Raw genomic sequence first — 22,089 nt, 5'->3', positions numbered from 1 at the left:
CCCTCAACCACCCACTCGCAGACCGAGTAAGACTAATACACCCACTCACAGACCCACTCAGACACTTACATACCCACTCACAGACCCACTCTGACCATCATACACCCACTCACAGACCCACTGAGACAGTCAAGCACCCACTAACAATCCCACTCACAAACCAACTCAGGCATTCACACTCACTCAGAAATGCACTCACTCACACACCCACTCACAGACCCACCCAGGCACTCAGATACCCAGTCACAGACCCAGACACATACTCATACACCCACTCACGGACCCACTGACAGTAATACACCCACTCATAGACCCACTTAGACTCTCATGCCCCCGCTCACAGACCGACTCAGACCCACAAGCACCCACTCGCAGATCCGGTGTCACTCATACACCTACTCAAAGAACCACTCAGACACTCACACACCCACACACACACACACTCAGACACGCACTCACAGACCTACTCAGATACCCAGACACAGAGCCAGAGACACACTCATGCACCCATTCACAGACCCACTGACAGATATACACCCACTAACAGACCCAGTGACACTCAAACAGCCACTCACAGACCCACTAAGGCACTCACACACCCACTCACACACCCACTGAGACACTCTCACACACATTCACACACACACTCACACACCCATTCACACACTCATGTACCCACTCACAAACCCACAGACACTTATACACCCACTTAGAGATCCACTGAGACCCCCCATTCACCCACTCACAGACCCAGTGACACTCATACACCCACTCACAGATGCACTCAAATACTCACACAACCACTCACCTCACAGACCCACTTAGACCCTCACACACCCACTCACAGACCTGCTGAAACTCCCCTGCCCCGCTCACAGACCCACTCAGACCCTCAAGCACCCACTCGCAGATCCGGTGGCACTCATACACCCACTCACAGACCCACTTAGACACTCACAGACCCACTCAGAAACTCAGACACACACTCACAGACCTACTCAGATACCCAGACACAGACCCAGGCACAAACTCATGCACCCATTCACAGACCCACTTAGACAATCACACCCACTCACGGACCTGCTGTAACTCCCCTGCCCCGCTCACAGACCCACTCAGACCCTCAAGCACCCACTCGCAGATCCGGTGGCACTCATACACCCACTCACATACCCACTCAGACACTCACACACCCACTCAGAGACACACTCAGAAACTCAGACACACACTCACAGACCTACTCAGATACCCAGGCACAGACCCAGGCAGACACTCATGCACCCATTCACAGACCCACTGACAGTTATACACCCACTAACAGACCCACTCAGACTCTTATGCACCCACTCACAGACCCGATGACATTCAAACAGCCACTCACAGACCCACTAAGGCACTCTCACACACATTCACACACCCATTCACACAATCATGTACCCACTCACAGACCCACTGACACTCGTACACCCACTTAGAGATCCACTGAGACCTTCGTGCCCCCACTCACAGACCCAGTGACACTTATACACCCACTTACAGATGCACTCAGATACTCACACAACCACTTACAGACCCCCTTAGACATTCACACACCCACTCACAGACCCACTGAGACACTCAGATACCCACTCACCGACACAGTCACACACTCATGCACTTTCCCACTCGCGCATCCATTAATATACCCAATTATACTTCCACTGAGGTATTGAGAAATGTACTGCTACGTGGAGAGTGGAAATAAAACATATGAAAAATAAGTTAGGTGTTGTGCATTGAATTTGTGCTTTTGACTTGCAAATCCGCAAAGGAGTCGCGACTCCTTTTTGTTTAAAAAAATCACATTTGCTTTAAAATTTAAATTAAGCTTTGGATACAGGGTGGCAGCTCTAAGAAGAGCCTTTGTGTTTGTGTGTATATGATTAGTACATATAAAAGTGGTTGCAGAGTTTTATGTTGCTCAGAAACACTGTGTTGCCCTCATCTGTGAAGTGAACACAATCTTTTCTATATATCCCATCCATGTCAAAGTGCAGGTTATTATTGTAGCTTGAGCCCATGTTATGGTCTCTGAGGAATTCTGGAATACGTTTCCTGGCTTTGTTTATATGTGGACAGAATTCAGTTGACCACTTCCATTTCTGCCTCTTGCATATATTAGAGAACACAAAGGCAGTGAGAGGGAAAGGTGCATTAACTGAACAAAGGTATCCTTCATTAGGAATTCCAGTCTTACCCAGTCAGTGTGCCCAAGTCATTACCACCACAGTGCACAATCATGAGGTGACAGGGTTGGCAATCACTAATACATTCGACCAATGGAAGCAATTGTTGCCACTTTAAAGCTCTTTGGCTAACCCAAGAAATATCCATATTAGGCAAACCCAGGTCCCTGTTAATGCCACTCTTTCTAGCATATTCACTAGCCCAATAAACATAGCTGTGACCTACAATCCACACTCTGAACATTTTGAAAGGAAGGAGCAGTAACACACAGTAGAAGGCTCCAGCTGAATGATGGAGTTTTCTAAATGTCAGGTGTTTAAAATGGAGGGAGAAAATTTTTTTTTTTAAAAGGGTAAATTTGATTGGATTTTGTGTATAGATTGGTAGATAAAAATAGGTTGTGGTGTAAAATATTGTTAGTCATTTAGTGATTGGTTCTTATTTCTCCAAAATTAAGTAAAGCCATTCTGGATATGCTAGCATTCTGTAATAGTCAACCACACCTGCTACAGCAGACATTGAAGCTAGTATGCTGGTAAACAAAAATGCAATGAACTTTTGAACTACTGTTACAGTACAGTGTTCTAAGGATGGTTGCTATGGCGTGGCAGTTGAGGTGAAAGAATGTGGGGGAAGGTGAACTTTTAAAAGACACATGCATTTTATAAAATAAGAGCTGTTTCCTTATACAAATAAATATAATGAATATTGTTTTCAATTCAGTGACATCACAGGATGTAAAATGTTGTAGAAATTGTTGAAAAAAATAATGGGAAATATATTTTTAACTCCCCAACTTGATTCGCAGGATATCACAGGATGTAAATTGTTGAAGAAATGGTTGAAAAAAATAATGGAATACATATTTTCAACCCCCCCGACTTGAGTCACAACTCTGTCGCGAAGTTACACAGGGTGACCGCACTGGGCTCCACGACAGAGTTGCGACTCCAAGAGCACACAGGACCAGATTGGGCTTCTTACCGAAAAAGACAAGAAAGGGTTAACAGCCACTAACCAATCAGATGTGGCACAACATAAATAAAAGATGAAACACAGTTTGTGATTAGATAATTAGGAGGGCATCATTGAGAGCAAACCTGAACAGTTTGCCATTACTGGTTGTTTTCTTATGCTGAGATTTCATTGTTATAAAAAAAAGTAGAAGGTATATTCTGACAGCTTTTTATCTATCACGAAAGCTATTAACAGGTGTGTGAATTACAGCATTAGTTTTAAACCAAGCTGTGTTTGTAAATAAAAGTGATTAAAGTGTATATGATATACATGGAACTATTTTAAGTCAGCTATAGACAGAGAGGCTTTGATAATTTTGTTTATATATGTAGCAATGTATGTATAATTTTATAGAATGAATAAAAGTACAAGATTTACAACCATGCTTTTAATATAGTACTATAGATGTTTTTGTGCATGCTTGAACTTGCAAGTTGATTTGGCATTTGAAAACACTTAGAAAGACTTATAGTTCCTTTTTTCCTACAGAGAGGTTATGTCTGAGCTAGGAAGGAAGGATGGTATGTGCTTATAATGAAAGACATATAGGGCTCATTTGCAAGGCCTATGATGCAAAGCAGTATAGCAAGTGCTTTGTAGTGTTACCCTGCCCAACTTTAACATGTGAGAAATGTACTGTATGTACAAATCAGACTAAATATCTGAACTGTATCTTTGCAACGATGAATACATTTCTGGATAGTGCTAAAGCAGACGGCTTTCAACATGGTGCATGGCTGCCTGTGATGTGGTGATGAATGTTTTTGTGCAAGAAATGATACCATCCTAGACAAAAGCAATCATGAGAGGAGTTCTCCTATTTATTTGTGTGCTGCAGAATGGAGCTGAGATGGAAAGAAGAAAAAATGGGGTCAATTAAAGAAAAATAACAAAATAGATTAAATAAAGATGGTGTAGGAATGTGATGAATTCGTAGATTTCTAAAGCTGGGAATAAATGATATTTATGTGGCTTCAACATAATAGGAGTCTGATGGATTCAATAAAACACTATGGCCCTCATTATGACTTTGGCGGTCTCTGAGCGAGACCGCCAAAGCCACAGGCACCAGAAGACCACCAGTGTTGGCGGTCTTCCACGTGCCATACAATGGGTACTGCCGGATTTCCGCCACACTATGGGCGGATATCCGGCACTAGCCATGCTGGCAGGTGGTGGCGCACTAGCGGTGCTACCACCTGCACCGACCCACCAGAAGTACGCCACCAGCCATATTAAGACCATTAATATGGCCTGGCGATGTCCTACTGGCGGGGCGCTGCCGGCGGTGGGAGCGGCCCTTCCCTGCCGGATGACCTCCTTGCTGGACAACGTAAATAGGGTGTCCAACAGGGGAGGGGGGTGTAAGAGTGGGGGGTGTTGTGTGGGCGTGTCTGAGTGTGTGGTGCCTGCATGTGTGTAGGCATGTGTGTGCGTGTGTGAATGCAACCTTGAGTGTTGTGGTGTTTGCATGTGTGTGTAAGCATGTGTATGTGCGGTTGTGAATGTGTCTATGAGTGTTGTGGTGTATGGGTGGTTGTATGCTTGTGAGTGAATGTGTATATGGATGAGTGTGAGTGGATACGTGTCTGGAAGTGTAGGTGAGTGGGTGTATGTGTGGTGTATGTGAATGTCTGTGTGTATGTATGCGGGGAGGGGGCGCTATATGAGAAGTCGGTTGGGAGGTGCTGTGACTGTAGGGGGATTGGGGGAGTTAGGTACTTGCTGGGGGTGGAGCCGTCTACTAGTGACAGGGAAGGAATTCCCTGTCACCTGTAGCCCTACCATCATGGTTTTTGTGGCGTTGCTACCGCCACGGAAACCATAGCAGTGGACCGGCTCCTAATACCGCCGGCGGTCCTCTGTGGACTGCCGGGTCGAAGATGAACATCTCCTGCCAGGCGGTTCATACCACCATGCCGGTATGGTGGAGATGTAGGGGGTTGGCTGAGACCAACCCACCACACTCATAATGTGGTGGTCCTCACCGCCAGCCTATTGGCAGTGTGACTGCCACATTGGGGCATAATGACCACCTATGTATAGCATTATGTACACAGTAGCACATATATAAAACAAACTTATAAATACACTGATAGACCTGCTTAGACTCTAATCCATACAGTAAAACAAGCATACATATATTTATATATGCAATTAAACTCCCTGGCATAGATTGATGAATATGCTAACACACCCAGTGTCACAGTTATGTATAGACTAATATACCTAGAGAAACACTAATGTAGGTGAGAAGATACCCAAGCATATATTGATACACACTATACAGCAGTGAAGCAGACGTTCATTCATAAACTGAAACAATGATTCAGACAGTCATATATAATAACAGAGAGAGGCGCATTGTTATTTAAACACAAAACTAAGGGCCTGATTACGACCTAGGCGGATGGGGTACTCCATCACAAACATGACAGATATCCCCTCCTCCGTATTACAAGTTTCGTTATATTGTAAAGTTAGAAAGCATTCAAATTTACATGGACATTTATTAGCATGCTTATCCAAGAAAGTGTGCCAAAACACTTTTCATCACTTTAGGATGTTGTCGGTTCACCATTCAAAAATATAAAGTTTAGTTGGGAGACTTTACTTTGTGAAGCTTCCAGCTTTATGTTTAGGAGAGATGGATAGAGTACTTTTACATGTTACCATACAAGAAGTAGAAAAAGTTTGTGAGGATGTGCAGTTTCAGTTCTTTGGTCAAGAAGAAGAATCTAGGAAGAATTATGAATTGGTAGGTACAGTTATTGAAGAAGAGAGTGCAGGTATTCCTACTGAGAATTTTGCACAAGAGATTATAAAGTTTAATACAACTTGTTCTGAAAAGTCAAACTATGCTTGCATTTGCTACAGACACACTCACTAAAAAAGTCAAACACAAAATGTAGACTTGTTTCCTAAAACTGAAGGGGAAAACAAAGAAAAGTGGCAAGAATTTGCTGTTTATTTATTTGCAGAGAAGTGTTTTGACTTGTCCACTCTGCAAGTTATATGTAAGTACTGCTATGATAAGTTAAAGGATGAGAAAACACCACCTAGAGCAGTGTATAACAGGTTAGGACTTGTGACTATTCCAGAACAATTACAAGACTTAAATGGATATGAATCTATCCTTCTACAAACTATTCATCCATTTCAAGAGATTTTATGATTGGAACCAAAAATGGGTAAATTGCATCTAACAGGGTTATTGAAAGGCCTTAAAGGAAGAGTAGTGTATTTGCCATTACAGTAACAAATTGGAACTGTAGGAATAGAGAAAGACAATGAAGATCCACTTATTGTTCTGGTAAATGGTGTACCGACTAAGGATAAAACAATTTGGCAAGATTGGTTGATGTTAATAAAGTTGAACAAGCAACATTATACCTGGTACAAAATAATGTTTATTACAAAAATGTTAATGTTGAGACTGATGTTCCAAATGTTGATGATGATGACAGTTCGGTACCAAGTGGATAAATAGAAAAAGTAGATCCATCCCGGTCAGAAAAAATGTGTGAGCACTACAGTTTCAATTCATTACATTCTAAAGAAGTCATTGTTGAAGCTAACGACCTTTTCCAATGAAGCAAGCGAAAGGAGCTCAAATGAGTGAGTGGGAAAACAGTTTAGAGGCACGCTGTTTCCCCCACTTGTTTCCCACAGGATTAGGAGGTTGGTATGGTGACCGGCCCATACAAATACCAGCAGCTGAATATGATCAACATGATTGTATTCAGAGTACCCAAGATTCAGACTTTGTATCCCATACATATTTCACCTTCTATTTGAGAGTAACTTGTCTGGACTTTCGTATGCAGTGAATCACATTTTAAAAACAGCAGTTAATCTTCAAAATATGTTTGCTCGGATTTTGTTGACAAAGTGCAAGAAAAGGATGAAAACTTAGAATATAACTTCATTAATTTATTGGTGTGCCATCGCTGCAACAACGAATACTGGTTCTGTTGTCATGGAGAACTGAAGTGTATGTTGAGAAAACTAGGACCACTAATCTGGTTTTTGACATTGAGTTGCACAGAGTATGCGTGGGATGATCTTATTGAATTCTTGAGGGAAGCAAACTATAATCTAAAAGATATCAATTTGAAGACAGCTGGAGATTTGTGCTCATTAGATCCTGCTAATGTTTGTAGATATTTCAACCGCAGGTTCCAAGCTATGCTTGCTTTTATCTGCAACAAGAGCAATCCTCCTCTTGTGGAAGTAAGTGATTTCTTTTGGAGGAAAGAGTACCAGGCAAGAGGTGCTCCTCACATTCACATGCTACAATGGATAAAAGACGCACTCAAATTTGGAGCAGAAAGTGATGAGTCTTTTATACAACAGTATGTCGTGCCATTTCAAAACAGAGTAGTGACAAACATCTCAGAGAACAAGTTTTGCGTTTAAAGAAAACATAGATATGGGAGGTACTGTCATCGTACGTACAGGTCCAAAGACATTTTTTATACAAACACTAACAGGGCCATCACCAAAGAACGGAGACAACTTAAAAAGAGGTGAAGATTCCAAATATATTAATGACTACAATCCTGTGATTTTAAAAACATGGAATGATATGATGGACATTCAAATTGTTGCTGATAACTCCATTGCTGTGGCTCTGTATGTCACATTGTACATCACAAAATCTGAAAAAACTGAAATGTAGGAGATGTCGGAGGAGATTTCTGTAGAGAAGACACTTAGCAAGAAATTGTATTCTTTCAGCTTGCACATTCTTTCCGATAGGGAAATGGGTTCCCATGAAGCCTGTGACAGATTGAGTTTGGCAAGTTAGTTATCAAAATCAAAAGGAATAGTCTGGGTAGGTTTTGGTCTGTCTACTACAAGAATCGGAGTATTGAACTATTTCCTTTGAAATTCAGTACCTGGCAGAGCTTGACCCAGAAAGTATGGATACTGTAAAATCAAATATGTGGATACATACTCTCTAAGAAGAAGCCCACAACTAGAAGACAAATGCCTTTATGAAATTCTTCAAAGCTACAGCTATAGAAGTAATGTAAGTGAAAACATATAAGAAAGAAAATATGCAGTACGTGCATGTGATGGATGCTTAGCGAAACATGAAAAACAAAATTTAATTAGTTATTGAAAACGTGGCTGTAAACTCCTGCGAGAATTTTAAATTCTTATTTCATGTAGTAACAGCACCTACTGGATTAGCTGTACACAATATCAAGGGAATAACATTACATAGACTACCTATACTACCTGTAGAACATGACAATAAACTGGAATACCAGAAGTTCATCATCATCAAAGAACTTTATTTCGGCCACAAGGGCCATAAAGGCACATAGCAACAACAGAATAAATACACAATAAATATATAAACTATATACAGTACATATTAAAAGAATAAAACCTAAGTGCTTTTCCAGAGCATTTTTGATACATAGTTACTAAAACCATCATACAGATAAAAATTTAGCTCTAAGAATCCAACTTGCCCCAGGCAACTTTGCAACAGCAATTACCAAAGTCGAACGAGTGTCTGATCTAAGAATTTGAAGGGCAGCATGGGACCTACGGACTCCCAGCAATCTACAGGCAGGGGCCAGCCATTTTCTGCGAGAGGCAGCACAGGCAGGGCAAACAAATAAAACATGAGGAAGATTCTCAATATGTGCTTTACAAACTGGACAAGTAATTGTCCCCTGAGGTGACCAACGGCTGGTAAATGATCTTAATGGCAAGGATCCTACACGAAACTGGCAGTACAATTTCCTTTCTTTAGGCACCAAGATTATATCCCGGAAAGCCTTGTATTTGCAGATATCTTTTAGGTCAGCAAAATCACGACAGTGTAGAGTGAAGTGCTACTTCCAGTCCTCAGAGACTACCATCTTCCAATACTGTTTTTTGAGATCGAGTTTCAACGGAAAGGAGGCAGTAGTTGGAGAATCCCAGAGTTCCCTGAGCCCAGGCGAATAAAGTAACACTTTGATATGTCTGAGCCAAGAAATACTAAGAGAGCGGTCAGTTTCTAAAATGACCTGCAGGGCTGCAGTAAAGGAGGCAAGCTCTGGGGTAGTCCAAAGACGCCACCAATACAAGAGAGGACATAGGCGAGCCTTGTAGCCTATGCTCGTCATGCCTAGGCCCTTAAAGAGAGGAAACAGAGGAGTGCTTGATGGGAGAGAAAGAAGATTTCTTAAAAATTCTTTTCAGAAATTGATAGTTCTTGAGCTTTGGCATAGCCCCATAGTTCGGCACCATAGAGAGCTGAGCTCACAATTTTAGCTTCGTAAATCTGGAGTGCAGGACGTATTGGCTTAGTGTATGAAAGATAAAAATCCTCAATTAAAACCCCCGTAGTGTGCTTTAGTTTTAACACCTGCTTTGCAATATGTGACTTCCAAGACATTTTCTCTGTTAACATTAAGCCCAGGTAACTAAATGTGTTCACCTTTTCAAGTGGAGTACCTTTGAGCATAAACTTTCCTTTGAAGGATCTATGAGGATTGAACATCATTAATGTGGTTTTGGAAGTGTTGATTTCCAGACCCCGTGCTGAACAAAATTCCTCAAAGTATGTAAGGAGTTTTCATAATCCGCTTGGGGTTTTAGATATCAAAAGTGTATCATCTGCAAATATCAGGACCGTAATTTTGTGTGTGTCTAATGATGGTGCATCAGCCTCCACTCTGAGTGAAGAGGAAACAATATCATTGATACATAAAGAAAGAAAGTGGGAGCAAGGACACACCCTTGATGTACTCCCCTTGACACTTGGATTCTGACAATTAGCTGCCCCTTGTCACCCCACCTAACACACGCATAATTATCCTCATGAAGCCGTATTAATAATGCAAGAATATGCTCAGGAATTGCCATCACAGAAAGAACTTCCCACAGCTTATTACGAGGCACTAAATCAAACGCGGATTCCAAGTCCACAAAGGCAACATACAAATTCCCTTTGACAATAAAAACTGTTTTCCACTATAAAAGAAAAAACCTGAAGGCTTGTTCAATAGTGGAAATTTTCCTATGAAAGCCAGCCACATTCAGTCATCCAATCTTGGATCTTGCCCAGAAGGCAGTGACAAAACACTTTCTGCACACAGTCTAATAGGCTATTTGGCCTATAATTACAACAGAGGGGCTCTATCACCCTTTTTAAAAATTGGGACTACAATAGCACCCTTCCATGATTAAGGGATTGGTGCCCCAGTCACTATTGCATTTGATATGATAGTAATATATCTTGACCGTACTTCAGTGTCAGAAATAGGTCTGCCGGGACACCATCAGGGCCAGACGCCCTCCTACACTTTAGAGTACCCAATGAATGAACTATATCCGCGAGGGAAAACAATTGCATTGTTGGAGGGCTAGGGATTGGGATAATAATTGAACAAGAGTCCTTATGTTCCGAAACCATACTACAATGATCAGGAGAGTAAAGTCTGCTAAAATGATCTACCCACTCCATTGGAGCAATATTTGTTGTAATATTCAATGCGCTATTTTCAGGGCCGCGTGCCACCAGGGACCAAAATTCACTACAGTTCCTCTCACGTGAAGCATCATTAAGTGCAGCCCACCATTTGTCATCTTGCTCACGCTTGGCTTTACAAACAGCTGATTTATATGACTTCTTAGCTGTACGATTGGCATCTACATCCTTAGATTTAATAGCTTGGATTAAGTGCTTGTTCGATGACTGACATTCTGTATTAAACCAACGATGTCTACTCTTAGACCTCCCACCACCAGAAACTATATCTACTTGTAAAATGGACCGTAATACCCTCAAAGCATGAGCTTTGAATTAAACGTATTTCATCATTGGGAATTGCGGAGCCCGCCTCTAAACACATCAATGAGGTCTTCAGAACATCATTAGCAGCACTAATAATATCTGGTCGGGCCAAAACCTTGTTCCACTGCAGGTGGCGTTTGTCTTTAGCCAAACCAGTTCCCACGGGTGATACAGCTGGGGTATTGATAAACATTTGATTGCACAGAGCAGACATATGGACTGAGAGTGGGTTATGATCGCTCTCAGTTCTCTCAGTAACCGTCCTATTGATGACTAGGGGCCACAATCTTATGTCAATTATGCAATAATCAATTCTGCTAGTGTGGTTGACCTTGTTATAAGTATGGCAACCCTTTGTATCAGATTTAGTCCTACCATTGAGTGCTCTGAGCCCAAATTCAATAGTCAAAGATATGCGTGAATGGCAACTTGCGACCACCTTTTGATGGGCGGAATGTCCAAGGCGGGAACAGACCATAACCAATCTTCCTCCTGAGTAAACTCAAGATTATCCCAATCAAGAGGTTCAAACATGACATTGAAATCACCTGCCACAATGATTTTATAATGCTGGGGACATTTCCGCAGAAATGTCTCTAGGACACAAAGGGTTTCTGAAGCCCGACCCCCACTGACACCTCTAATATAGATGTTAAAAATTATCACAATTACGTTTACCCCAAATGATAACCGAAGACTTAATAGGTCAGGGGAATTGATGGGTAGCTGAGATATGCAACAATTTAATGACGTTCTGGCACAACTTGTTAAACCAGCAGATGACCTACCCCTGGTACCGGGAAGAGCAGGAATATAAACATTTAAATAACCAGACCGAAAAAGTGGATCAATCGACCATGTCTCCTGGAAAAGACGTAGGTCATGTTCCTCAATAAAAGAAGTAAAGGTTGGAAGGGGGAGGACAGATCTCAAACCTGCTGCGTTCCAGGAAACATATCGCACCCCAACGCTTTGGGGAGGTGCCCTAACCACAGATGTGATATTTGCCGGAGTGGCTTCCTGATTTTGATTTGGCAGATAAAATTGGTGAGGGAGGGGTGCAGTACTATCAAAATTGGCCAGTAGGTCCTGGGTTAACTGGTGGAATCTATCTACGGGACCTGACCTGACCATAGATGTAATGTTCTCACAATTAGCTGCCTGATTCTGAATTGACAGATAAGGTTTATGACGGGCTGGAACCAGTTCGCCTGCACATGGCCCTCGCTTGTGCTGACGCTGCCTCTTGTGATCCCGGGCTTCCCGGCCTCCTGGTGGGACGGTCGGCAGTGGCGGGACGCCGGGAGGTCAAAAGCGCCGATGTCAGAACATACGGCATTCAGAGGTTGTGAGGAGGAAGCTGGAGATCAGACAGAAGACGAGAAAGGCCCACCGGAGGAGGAAATCGGCGAGAGAGAGGCGGACGAGGAAGAAGGAGAGCGGAGCCCGAACAGAACCTGGAGACGGCGAAACCAGTATTCCGCTCAAGGAGAAGACGTTTGACGGGATCACCTCCAACAGGCGACCGGGAGGACGGAACGCTGCATCCTGCCACGCTTCTGGAGAAGCATGGCAGTTCAGGTGCGTGGGACCACGTCCCTGAACGAGAGTGAGAGAGAGAGAGGAAGGGGGGGAGAATAAAAGGGCACGGCACTGAGAGGGGTGTGTGGAGGGGGGGAGAGGAAAAGCACTTACAACTGGCCACAATAGAGCACAGTATCCAGAGTAGTCCACCCAAGGCACTGCACACAGGTTCGTATGGGCACAGAACAGGAGCAAAGAGACAAGAAGCACAAGAACTAGACCAAGAGGAAACAGAAAGAGGAAAGCGCATAGTAAAACGAAAACCAGTCAGACAAATAAGACCCTGAGAGGGAAAGAGAGACAGGAAAAGAAAATAAGTAAACCATAAGGAGACAAAATAGATAAAATTACCCTGATCACTTACCGCTATTATTCTCTTCTCTCCACATGCGCTTCCCGGGGAAACCTGTGAGACAAGGAGACAGAAAGAAAAGAGTGAAGAACAAACCTCAAGAACATCCAAGCACCCTATCCACAGCCCCCGAAGAAAGACGTATACGTACCTGATCAGTATCCCACCAAACTCAAATTTTTTTTAACCTTTTGCATACCAAAACCCTGTCCTGAGTGATTCCTCCGCACCAATACGGTTACAAGGTTGATCGGCCAAAGAGAGTGCAATAATATCACAATTGAGCGATTGGTCTTGAGTAAACTGATGGAGTCTGTCAAAAAGAGGAGCGTGAGTGCTTGTGGCATCAATGTTAGAAGAAGCAACCAGACCAGTGACAATTATTTCATGTGAGTCAGAGGGTAAATCAACTAGGGTTTCAGATGGTATTCCAAGTCAATCGTTCTCATTAAGAAAAGATGGGTTACCTGCTGAATGGTGGGTAAGCCAGGCCCCATGATACGAGGAGAACCTAGGGTATTTGAACTGAATACAAGATTGTTCAGGGGCACTTGTCCTCGCTTCTAGGGCCACCAAATTATCCACCATGCTCCCGTCCCTAAGTGTCAATTTTATCATATTATTGCGTGTATCTGGATCAGGCATTCTAACTGCTTCAATTATATCCTCACGTATTACAGAATAGCAACCTCTCACATAGCGAATCAATGGATCACCTTGTTTCTAACAGAATCTCCCCCTTCTCTTTGGGCCAATGGATGTAATTTAGGGACGTTGACCATTAGAACAGTGTTATTAAATTGGGTCCGGTCAATAACAGACGGTACAACGCAATTTGGGACATTGTCATTCATAGGTTTAGAAATTTGACAGCAGAACCTTGATTCCTTGACCACCGCTAAGCTGATATGTGTGGAAGGCTGATAAGAGTTCCCAGTCCTGTTACCTACTGGAGGTTGGCCAGGTGTTAAGCCAACGGCAACAGGACAGGAAACACAAATATGACTATTATTACAACTAGTCACAGGCAATGTGGGCAACTTCACCAGGGGGCTCGCGGGATTAAATTTGGGACTACAAACACAATCCATCATGGCCGTGGCATCTGAAGAAATTAACTGTTTGACTATTGAGGTTAAAGAATTTACCATAGATTTAAGCTCTGACACCTCACTCTTTAGGTCTTGTATACATGAGATGTACTGAGCATTGGACCGATCTGAGTTCACGTTTGTGTCGACTGTCCCACCCACCATACTACTTAAGTCAGGATCGTCGTATGGGTCTGAAATATTGTTTAGGGGGCTGAAGCTGTTGGTACATTGAAGAGCGTCACTAACAGCGAGTGATGGCTCATTCACTGATATTAAGGGAACATGGGTGATAACATTTCTGCCCTCCCTGTAGTAGCTAAAACCTGTGGCCCACATTTTTTAACTGTATCTGGGATTTTCTTATGACACACCCCGTTCCTAACTTGGGAGTGCTTGCACATGGTATCATTGGAGACGCTATCTGGGGAAGAGGTTAAAATGTCCTCACATTTACCCAGGAGATTATCAGTTCTATCCATAACACAATTGTTAGTTACATGCCTTTGCCTTTTCCGTTTTTCTTAGTACCACCCCTGCCCCGCCCTAATTTGCTTTCCTTTTGCCCATCAAAAGTGCTTTGATCAATGGATACGCACTTAATAATCAGTTAGATCAATAGAACAATGCAGGCTACAACGGTAGAGAAAAACACCAGCAAGGCCTACGTGATAGTAAATGTTAGGGAGTGGCCCAGCCCAGCCTCCTCTGGGCTCCGACGGGCATGGATGGGCCGCCGTTGGCCCAGGCGCATCATACATGCATTCTGCGCTGCGGTGGTCTCCCTAGCGCTTCATAGCGCTCGTTCGTTGGTGTGGTGCGTGGGAGCAGCTGTGCCAGAAAATGTCCGCCTCCTGGGGCCAAAGAGCAGTCTGGGATATGTAGTTCCTCCCCTGAAGTTAGCTCGTCCCGCGTTGCAGTGGGCTCCCTAGTGCTTTATAGCGCTCGTTGGTGCGGCGAGTGGGAGCAGCTGTGCCAGAAAATGGCTGCCTCCGAGGGCCAAAGAGCAGTCTGGGATATGTAGTACCCCTCCTGAAGTTAGCGCATCCCGCGCTGCGGTGTGCTCCCTAGCGCTTTATAGCACTCGTTGGTGTGGCGAGTGGGAGTCCACTTAGAAGGCAGCCATCTTCATGCAGGCCAAGCCAAGTTGGTGCACTTGATCCTTAAAGTCCGCAATGAGCTGCATAAGTAGGGCTTCCGACATTCACTTGAGACAGCCTGCTTCCATACTAAAGCTTCCCCAGAGGATTACTTTTAAAGTGCCCCACTGGGTAGCCGCCGAAGGGTCTCCTGTGTCTTTCTCATGTATGTGTTTCATAGTGCTATTCTTGACATTGATAACAGTCACTGGGCCTTTTAAGGGGAAATCTTGGTGATACCATGTATATCGAGTTCCTGTTGATCTAGAGTATGAACGGGTCAAGGCGCAGGTGACAGGGGAGTGACCTGAGAATGTGATAGCTCCTTGTATGGCATCAGTTAGATTTTCAATATTTGCTTATCTAGGAAGTTGTAATTCAGGCGGGTATAAGTCTTATGGGTCCTGGAATAGTGAGAGAAATCCCACCCTTGTGGGTGCCTAAATCTGTAGGCATCAACTAACCCAAGTTCTTCCAATAGGGCCTTGCCTGAAAGGGAGATTATTGAAGTACTCCCTCACATAGAAAATCCATATCTACTTCGCTAGCTAATACTAAATTAAAGTCACCTCTTAGGATTATGGGGACTGAGGAATATGATGTGAGGCTACGTATAGTTTTAGATAGAAAATGCTCTTGTCTCCAGTTGGGCAAATAGATGGAGGCCACTGTCAGGTGTCAGCTATAAGGGTCCCTTTCAGGGCTACCCATGTACCAGCCTTGTCAATTAAGGGTTCATCTACCACTAGTGAGCATCCCGGGTGTATCAGGATCCCCACCTGTGATGTTGTCTTCCCGCCTGAGTAGAAATATTCCAGTCATGCTTGGTCCTGTTTTAGGAGCTATGTCTCCTGAATAAGCCCAATGGATGTGTGTGGTTAGTTTATTTCATGCAGGATATAGCACTTTTTAAGCCGATTGTTAAGCCCCCTGGCATTATAAGTAGTGATATTAAGTGTACCTGTGATCATTAGTGTGTAAACTGGAGCATTGATGGCTTTCTCTGAATCCCGGAATCTCTGATGAGTGGCAAACAGCTGGGTGGTGACAGCCCCTACCTCCCTCCCTGTTCCCATACACTTGCCAATGCAACAACGGCCGGTTCAGGCACCCTAAGGATAAGAAGAGTGTAGACACTTTTGGTCCTCGGAACAGGGTCACACGGGATTAACATATCTAAACCCTAGTAGAGTGTTACATATCAGGTGTGTTGAGGGTAAGGCATTGGTTAGAGTAGGTCGTCATGGGTGTCCAACCCAGAACAAGCCAGTGGTTCAACTTGGAGTTCATAGATGTGTTACATTTCTATCATTAAGAGTTAGTCAGTATGCCAGCTGCAGTCATTTGGTTGATTGAAGGCCACCACCCTTTATCTTCCTGCAATAGGTCTGGGGTCTGTGTATATGTTGGTTGTGTGCCTAGCTGGCCACTGACTTTCTGAACTTGTTCAAGTGCTGCTTTATGCCCTGCTAGTATTTCATTCTGCTTGGGGGGTTGGTATTGACAGTTCCTGCAGGGTTTCTGCCACAGGTATCACGGTGTGGCCCATGTATGGTGTGTAAGGTTCCCCCACAACATCTCCACAGTAAAGAGGTCTTACCTCCACTCTATTCTGGGGATATAGGGAGGGGAGTTGAGTGCCTCTCCGCCCAAGTTCTCTTGATGAATTGAGTTGTTTTAAGCCACGTCTAGCAGTAGTTGTTATCTCCTCTGGGGCCTGTGGTGCGTGGCCCTCTATTTTCAGACTCATCACTTTGCGGATTTGGAGGCTCATTCTCACAAGGTATAATAAAGATTTGATTAGTCCCTAGGGGTCTCACTTCTCAACCCCAATTCAGCCTATAGTGTGCCACCCCCCCAAATTGGTGTGTTTTGGGGTAACAGCGCTGGATAGGTCAGATTCAGACATCAAGCGGGATGACCTCTTAGCGCCCTTCAAAATAATCTTTCACAATGTCCTCCCAGGTCTTGTGACCAGGCCTTGGGGCTGAACAAGTGTAAGTTGCACCAGACCCCAATGGCCGCTGCACAGGGCGCTGCACTCTCAGGTGCATTGGATTGGGTCTCTCAGTTGTGCCAGGCCCGCCCCTCACTTGTAACTGGATGGGGGGTTGGAGGGCTTAATGTTTAGGGATGGCTGGGTTGAGACAGTTGTCTATGAGGCCCTCTCCTGCTCATTCCTTTTACAATTGGTACAGGCTTAGCTTCCACTGGAAAGCTTGACCTGGGTGACAATCTGTCTCTGACGTATACAGTCGCGGCTGGTGTCGGGATGGTTAGCGTGGCATGTACGGGGACATACACGGAAAGAAAAGGAAAATGTACCTGCTGCATTGCCACATCCGAATCACTGCTCCACTGAAGGCACAGTCTCCCTGCCTGCCCTGCAGCCAATCCTAATGCTGCCCTCATGCTGCTGGCAGCATGAGAGCAGCATTAGGATTGGCCTGAGCGCCCTGGGTTTGCACTCCCAGGCAGACTGGGAGTCTGTGCCTGCAGTCTCCAACCTGGCAGCACAGTGCCAGGTTGGAGAGAGCTCAGTGCACAAATGTGTTTAGCCGTCCTGAGATAGCCCGCCAAATTCACATGCTCATTGAGGGGAGTGCACACCACTTCCCTCCATGGCTGTCATCCCTCATGGCCCTGCCCCCTTGAGAAAAAAATGATAATAAACACGTTTTTTTAATCATTTTATTTTTCATGTTTTGCAGTTGCTGCTCCTGGTTGGGGGGGGCGGGGGGGGAGTTGGCACTCCTCTGCCATAGCTGAGGAGCTACTGTTGCTCGTATCACTAGTCTCGAAGTCACCAGTTCTGGCAGAGTTTAAGTTCAATCATCGTCGCACACTTCCATGGAGTTACTCTGTCTCCCCTTCCTCTGTCTAACACAGCACCCTATGTTAATTTTCAGCCGCTCTGCCAGATTCCATTTTGAGGCTTCCTTGACGTGGCCCACCAGAGTCATCTATTACCTAAACTGCCCCAGATTCATACAGTCATCATCTAGTTGCTTTATGGATCCCCCAGTAATGTGCTGTCCTCATGTGGCTTCAGGATAGGGGCAGCTGGTGTTCAGGGAACTTGTTTGGATCTCAGCTGGGGCGGGATCTCTTGGTTTAGATGTCCTTTGCCATCTTAGGGCTTGGCTATACCCCCCTTGTACTACTTTTCAATACCATATGCCCTGCCTGCGGGCATACAGCCTACTTAATGCTGACCTATAAATATTTAAAATTAAGGTTTAGGCCTGTCAAAAGGGGTTATTGTGACAAGCCGAATTTGCAGTTGAAACCTGCACAGCCAGGCTGCTGATGGCAGCCTTGCAGTCATGTTTACATTATCACTGTAGTAGATGGCACAATCAGTGCTGCAGTCCACTTGTAACATTCAATTTACAGGCCTGGTGTACACCTCCATACCATTTACTAGAGACTTATAGGTAAGTCAAATATGCCAAACTGGATTAAACAAGTTTGGCCATGTTGAAAGGAGGAGCACAAGCACTTTACCTCTGGTTAGCAGGGGAAACATGTACAGAGGTCTATAGCCAACAAAAACAGGTTTTATCAAAAAGACAAAAGCAATGGGGTGACCCGGCAGAAAAAGAAATCTGAATAACTAAGTCATTGGCTACAGCAGTAGCACACTTGCAACTGGACCACAAACTAGTGGATGTTAAATAGAGCCACCGTATCACAACACTCTGTGTGCCAAAAGAGCAAATTAGCATGCCTTCCTTTCCACCAGATCTGGAAAAAAGAGAATGCACAAACCAGGAGCGTGCACTGGGAGATTTGACTGTAAAGGAACCTGCATTGTAAATAGGTAATGTTTATCAGCAGTAACAACTCCTGGCAGTATTTTATAATCTATGTTGTTGTGGTTTATGATATTTTAGAATTATATATTTTTATTAGTGTAATGAAGAGGAAAGCCAGTGATACAATGTTCATATGGGAATGTGCCTTCCACTCTTCAATTACAAAGCAGTGTTTCAGTGCTAAGTAAGAAAAACCAACATGAAGAACAAAAATCAAAGGAATAAAGACCCTCTCAAGATTTACATTATACGCCTTTCCCCCTTTATGCCGCCCCCTCCATCATTAAGGCCATCAAATCTGTTGTCTCATTTACAATAATCTTCATAATCTTCAAGAATCTCTCTTGGCCATTTAGTGCACAGTATTGTCTTTCTGATATAATTGGGAAACAAACTGCTGGAATTATCCTAAGGACTTTAAGGTGCCTCAGTCATTTTAATTCCTTAACATCGATGGAGGGTATTTGTAAAGCAATGGACCCCAGTCCTACTCAAAAGCTTCAGGAGTTCCATAAAAAGCCCTGCCATTTTCTTCATGGACTAGTGGTCCCAGATTGGGTGCCATTATTCCTCACCCACAGGAGTCCTGAATTTCCCCACAGGTGGGTGATAACCTGTCTGTTGATGTACAAGGCAGAATACACTTGTCTGCCTCTGCTGGGTTAATGAAACATCATTCTACTTGGGAATCCCAATATTGTGTAAGCCTGATATCTAGGTCTAATATTAGTAAACATGGCATCTAATCCTGTTAAGTAGATACATATCTTAAGGCAATACGAGACATAATGGCACCATATCCCCTTCAACATTTATCCGTCCTGTTCACATCCCATTTGTGAATGTTGACCTGAGTGTACTACTGTTGTAGGGCTAGTGTAGCCATAGCTTACCTGTCAGTAGTGTACTTAACTGTGTGGTGTGAATCTTTCCCAATTCCAGGTCTGTTAAAGATCTGCCCAGCTCTGTCTCCTTCAGTTTTTTCTCAAGGAATCTCACTGTTGCATCAGTGCCTCCAATACGTTTGTGGATACCACAGATAAGGAGTACTCTTCAGGTAAGCATTCTAGAAGCATACCGTTTTAGGAGTGCAAAACCCATAACCTAATTTGAGAGTAAATGGACCCCATCCTTTGGTTACAGAGAAACGCCAAAATTGATTTGTGACATGTCTCAGAGATTTCTCAATATTTGGACAAAACTGATTTAACCGTTGCCACTTCTGCCGTTGACATTTGTTGGAATGTACAAAAGTAGTGCAGCAAAAAGAGCCAACAATTGTGCCAATGTCTCCTTCATTTGTTTATAGAATCCACCCCTGTGACTGTTCTCAGATGGTTGCCACCACAATGCACAACCCACAAGGTCTGGGTGTTCACAATCCGAAATGCTCTCAGTCATAGGCAATAGTTGATGCCATTTCCTACCCTCGGTGGCCAATCCAAGTATTGCCCACTTGGGGAAATCCAACAAGACAGAAGACAAAGCTGTGGCCCACAATCTACACTCTAACCTTGATGCTAGTATTCAGGGGCAGGACACAGGAGGAATCAGTTTCACAATGAGAAATGCTATTCACAAGTAGCTTGGAGTTTAAAGAGAAATCCAAATTAGGTAGTGCAAAGGTTGTGATTACCCTATGAGTGCTGATTAGTAGGTTAGGTAGTCAATAACTGCTACCTACTTTGCATAGTCTGATTGGGAGAAAAAATATAATTATTTTATGTTGTTGGTAATAGGTTTATATTTATTGACACAATAAGCTGTCTTCCAAAGAGAATCTTAACCAGATTTGCAAAACTGCCAATGCTTTCTGAACTTTTGACCTGTAACTTGCTTTTAAGGATTTTGAAATTGCTTGACATTGAAAATGACACTGTGGCAAGGTGAGGGAAGGCTGTAATGGAGAGTGCATATTTATATTACAACTGAAGCAACCAAATGGGTTGAAATAATATGCTGGTCAATTTCTACATAGAAGTGAGACAATAGGAATAGATAAAAGTAAACTATCTCTCCCTTTCCTTAGTTGTCTACATTTTTAATGGTATTTTGTGAATCTGCAGATCAATCGCTGAGCTACACGGGGGCACGCTGAGCGCTGATATGGATACGTGGATCCCAATACATAAGGGTCACAGTGAAGCTTGCACATGAAGATCGGTTACACATTGGTTGAACCAATAGCAACTGTTCCAGTAAAAAAAGTTTAAAACAAATGCAGCGATGTGATTGGGTGAAGAGTTCAAGCCTACAAATAAACTTTACATAACCTTTGCCTCTTGAGCTTATCTCTGACTGATGAGTAGGTGCAGGAGAACTCTTTTGCTTCTTTTGAAGTGTGCTGATTTAAGTGTGGAACAAATCTCTTCAATCATCAATTTTGAACCAATAACTTCTTTTATAGGTATTTGTACAGACTATAGGTTCTTAACACTTTTGAAAATGTGTATATTAATATATTAAAGTGTAAAATATGTGGAATATGGATTGGACTTTCTTGTAAAGTTGATTAATACATATATGTATATATGTATTGACTACTGGTGGTTGCCAGTAGGTAGTTATCTAGTTTTTGAGAGCTAAACCAAATTGTAACTCTCAAAAGTTTCCCATAAGGTGTGCTGAAAATCAAGTGTTTAGGATGCAAACTGGTTGCAAAAAGAATACAATTACCAGCCGTGAGTTTGCAAAATAACCTTATTTCAAGTTGCTCACCCCTTCCCTTTACTTACACATCCAAAAACTCTACTGAGTCTCTCCTAATGTTACCAGTGAAATGCAGGTTATAGTTGCTATCATTCAAACTTCTAACAAAATTCTTGGCAGAATATACATCACCTTTCTCTCAGATTGCTGTTTATATATGCAATTGCATTTTGTATCCGTGCTGAACCAGTTCCTTTATTATGGTATTGGTACACATATACTCACACTGGGATCTGAACTCCCTTTACCCATGAGAAAAGCCCAGTGTGGCCGAAACACGTTGGAAGATGTCACAAATAAAGTGGTGTTTTTGCATTCAAGAGTGTCTGAGCTGTTCTTGTATTTTGAA

General features: G+C 43.4%; 1 protein-coding gene across 1 annotated transcript in view; it reads right to left on the bottom strand.

Annotated features, from left to right (window-relative positions):
* ATG10 (autophagy related 10) overlaps window positions 1-22,089 on the bottom strand; it is a 718,554-nt gene that overhangs the window by 647,658 nt on the left and 48,807 nt on the right. The window contains exon 3 of the mRNA XM_069224673.1: window positions 12,996-13,037. The gene's annotated coding sequence lies outside the window, so the exon portion shown is untranslated. The remainder of the gene's footprint in view (window positions 1-12,995; window positions 13,038-22,089) is intronic.

Source organism: Pleurodeles waltl, chromosome 1_1 (assembly GCF_031143425.1).
Source record: "Pleurodeles waltl isolate 20211129_DDA chromosome 1_1, aPleWal1.hap1.20221129, whole genome shotgun sequence".
In the NCBI taxonomy this organism is placed as follows: Eukaryota; Metazoa; Chordata; class Amphibia; order Caudata; family Salamandridae; genus Pleurodeles; species Pleurodeles waltl.
Note: the sequence above shows the minus strand (reverse complement) of the source record. Positions and strands in the feature narration are given on the sequence as shown.